At 33.7% G+C, this 4,339-nt stretch overlaps 1 pseudogene; it reads right to left on the bottom strand.

Annotated features, from left to right (window-relative positions):
* Positions 1–933: 933 nt before the first annotated feature.
* Positions 934–2,732, bottom strand: LOC107874303 (annotated as a pseudogene).
* Positions 2,733–4,339: the final 1,607 nt, after the last annotated feature.

Here is a 4,339-nt window from a genome sequence, read left to right as displayed (position 1 = left end):
ATTCTAACTAACCAATGGCTCCATATAAAATGGTTTAATTGCTTCTATAACCTTATGTCTGGCACTATATGTGGTGATGAACATGCAATAAAATTATATTAAATTACCTTAGCTTTCAAAAATTTTAAATAATATAAAAAAACATAAGGGTTACTTACCCATTACCATCATGGATGATACTTATCCTCCATTTGCCATTATATTCTGCTACCTCTTTAAATTTCATAACCTGGGAAGCAACTGCTATTGCATTAGACATTGTATCACTATCAATGGATGGTGATGGCGATGTGCTAGGACCTCCAATTCTCAATCCAGAAAGGCTAGGTGTGGATGATGTCGAAGGTACAGATGAAGACCTACTATACAGACTATTATAAGGAGAAGAGGGCTAGAACTACTGGGGTGGTGGGGGCATGAAAAATGCATTTGGTAATGAAATAGTTGCCCTTGGAGAAGAAAGACTATTTGTAGTAGCTGGTTGAAGAGTTGTGGTAACAGGTGGTAGTGGTGGTGGTGTATATTGACCTGCGGGAAGATTATCAGGTCCTTTCTTATCTTTCTTACGTTGTCCATTACCATGACCTTTTAATGCCATTGAATTTCTTTATTAACCACCTGAAAAAAAAAAGAACAACCAAATTGAACAAAACAAACAACACTCAGAAATATGCCTATGCCATCATACATAAACTATACAAGAATTCATATGGAAAATAGACTTATATGATATAATATCATAGACTTATGTACTATATATGATCATATAATATCACAGACTTATGTGAATATTTAGAAACAATACAACATTCAGTGGTTGCAACTTATGCTAGTGCATCACAGGCCACTAAACTAAAGTGTGCCAAAATCACCTTCATTATCATATTATTAGATAAGGAGGTCAATAATGAAACATCTTATATACAAAGAAGATCAGTGGCAAACTTCTTTAGGGTTGACTAGATACAAGAAATTTTCTGCAGCTACTATCTACTAAAAGCTCAGCCATGAAAGTAAAACCACACCGAAGCCGAAAAGAGAATCTCAGTTAATAGAGTTCCATGATGAGATCTCTTTGCAAAAAACTCAGGCAGCATCCCCCTCTCTTCCATACCAAGTAACTGAAAAGTGTCAATGCTTGTTTCAGCTACAAACATCCCCATGTTTGATACATCAGCAGCACCTTGAACCCAACATCTGAGCCAAACTCCACCAAGTATCTTTGTAATGTATGAGAAGTAACCATCATTCCACACATCATGCTGGAGTGGAACAACTCTAGTACCAATCAGTAAAGGGAAAAAATATGACAGCACAACTAAAATCTCAGCATAAAACAAAGCCTTAGGCAGAGTCTTCTTAGGGTTATGTACTTCACCAGCAAGAGTACTTATCAAATCCCAATAGTTCAGATTCCAATAAAGAGTAGTCAGACATAACTTCCAATCAATACTATGTACATCTTGGACCAACCTTCTCAAAGGCCTAATTTTGGGAATCAAAATAAGCTCCACAACCACGAAAGGTAGGATCGACAATACACCAAGCAAGACAACCATCTATACAACAATCGTTAAACCTCTATAGTTCATGTAAGTATGAACAAAAATAAGTTCTAAAATAGCTACAATCCTAGAAAGCCCACCACCTAATGTAGGGATCACTAATTTAAGGTAATCTAGAATTATAACAGGATGAAGTGCATTGTTGATAACTCCACTAAGCCTACTTGAATTTAGTTCTCCTACTTGAAACTCAAGTTCATGAATGCATGTATTTCATTCTCAATCTAATTTTATTGTCCCATGAATTTCTTCATCGCATCTTTATAGGAGTTACTCACCAATGGTGCTTATTTTTTGGACCTGTTGAATTTTAACCTAAGAGAAGTTCAGATGGTTTCTGTAATTTTGATAGCTTACATAATATAAAGATTCTAGATTCAAAGGTCATCCAAAGTAAGTATGGTTTTCACTAAACTTCTCACAAAATAATGCAACCATTGAAACCTATAATAACTATTTAACATGACCGATACCTTGATCTAATAAACACTACTTTATTAAGCCATACAACTACTCCATATTAGTCCAAATGGCTTACACAACATCTAACTCTAGCTTGGTAGATTTTTTTGTATATAACTGAACACTCTAAATAGTCTTGGTGACATGCTGACATATGATTAAAAAACACCTTTTTCATATGTTTATTAGACAAAACTTAGCACTCAAGCTGTAGTATCTACTATAGTATTTACTGTAGTTCAGATTCCAGAAAAGCGTATTCAAATACAAGTTCAAACCAATGCTATGAACATCTTGCACCAACCATCTCGAAGGCCTAATTTTGGGAATCAAAATGAGCCCCATAACCACGAAAGGTAGGATCGAGAATATACCAATTGAGACATCCATCCATCCAACAATTGTTAAACCTCTATAGTTCATATAAGTAAAAACCAAAGTAAGTGCTAAAACAACTACAATCCTAGGAAGCCCACCACCTAATGCAAGGATCGTTGATTTAAGGTAATCTAGGAACATAACCAAATAAAGTGCATTGTCATTAACTCCACTAAGCCATTTCACCTAGCCTTGTTGAAACCCCCAATATGGACCTAAAGAAGATGAAACCCACAAAACATAACAACCATTCAAAGGTAACACAGTCCCTATTTCAGCAGTAATCAATGCCTCAGGGACCCTCCATCTTAGAGAATTTTTTGACATGCCAGCTGAAGAGAAAGCAAGCTATAGTTCTGTTGACCCAAATAGCAAATACAGACTTTACACAAGCACTTTGCCTACTTTTACTACCAAAAAAAATTACACAAGCAGTTTGCAACAAAATTCAATCTTACATACAAATAATACATAGAAATACCCAAAATATACAAAATATGAACAGATGATGACAATAGAATATACATGTAGCATATTTAAAAGCAGGAAAATGGTTTAGGAAATTAAACCAAGAGATCTAGTCTACAAAGAGGATTACATAACATTCAACATCACTAAAGAAAGCGAAAAACAGATTTGTTCAACTGTTCATAACAATTTTCAAACTGAAAGAAGTGTGTAATCTTTCTTTTTCCCCACCATACCCTCTAAAAAATAATAAAGAATAGCCGCCCAGTCATCTTAGCATTTATTTGTAGAAAAACATTCAAGAAACAGCCAAGACTCTGTAAGAAAAATATCAAGTATATCTTGTGTCTTGATAAACAAAGCGCAGACTGCTTAAACGCCTAATGTAGTTGCATTAGTTTAATTTAGTAGAAAGCAATATCATATTAAAGAGTAATCCTATAACCTTCATGGAGTCTCCACAATAGAGGTCAATCTACAATCCAACAATTAAGATAATCAGGTATTGCAGGTTCTGCTAAAAATTAAATAAACAATAGAAAGACATTACATATAAATTCCTAGAAATAATTTCAAAAGACAACCCATAACCATCAGGAAAGACACTAGCCTATATTGGTCAATACAATAGGGATGCACCAAACTACTAAAAAATATAATAAAAAACAAAGAGATAGAAGGAGGCCGACAGACTATACAATGTGCAAAAAGCCAAGAGCAGCAACACTAGCAAAAAAAAAGAACATTTATAAGATGCTTATCTAACACTACAATAATCATACAACTTAACAATGAGATTTGAGGCCAATAGCCATATGCCACCTCTTTTCTAGTGTTGTCCAGCTATTTAGGAAGCAAGCTATTTCAAATATCAGCATATTATGAATTTCTTTTTTTTTTATAATTTTAGCATTCGATATTTGAATCAAAGGTTAAAACCATTCAAATGGTCATGGCTTAACTGGGAAACTGCCATTGCAGAAACCACATAACAAGTTAAGATTGAATAAAATGGAAGAAAACACTCAAGAAATCATAAATAGTAAAAACTTAGCCACTAGATAAATTCTAGACTACACCAAAGACTTCACAAATAAACAACTTGCTTTATGCAGAAGAACTAAAGAAGTAGGATTAAAGAAAATGCAAAAAGACAAGCAAATCATACATAGTACCAGTAGTTTTACCATTTCTATTTAATCAAACAACCTAAAATGTTCTTACTGGCACTACAAATGTTAACAATGAAAAAACACTATATTGTCAAGAAAAATAGCAAAAAGAAGAAGGTAAAATACAATTCAAGATCTTATTACTACACATTACTACTATTAATAACAACTCAATCTTCTTCGCTTGTTTCATAGTTATTCATCAATTCATTCTCATCACTTGTTTCATTTTCATCAAATAACTCTTCCTCGCTTATTTGATTTTCATCAAGTAATTCTTCCTCGCTTATTATA

This window comes from Capsicum annuum, chromosome 6 (assembly GCF_002878395.1).
Source record: "Capsicum annuum cultivar UCD-10X-F1 chromosome 6, UCD10Xv1.1, whole genome shotgun sequence".
NCBI classification, from domain to species: domain Eukaryota; kingdom Viridiplantae; phylum Streptophyta; class Magnoliopsida; order Solanales; family Solanaceae; genus Capsicum; species Capsicum annuum.
Note: the sequence above shows the minus strand (reverse complement) of the source record. Positions and strands in the feature narration are given on the sequence as shown.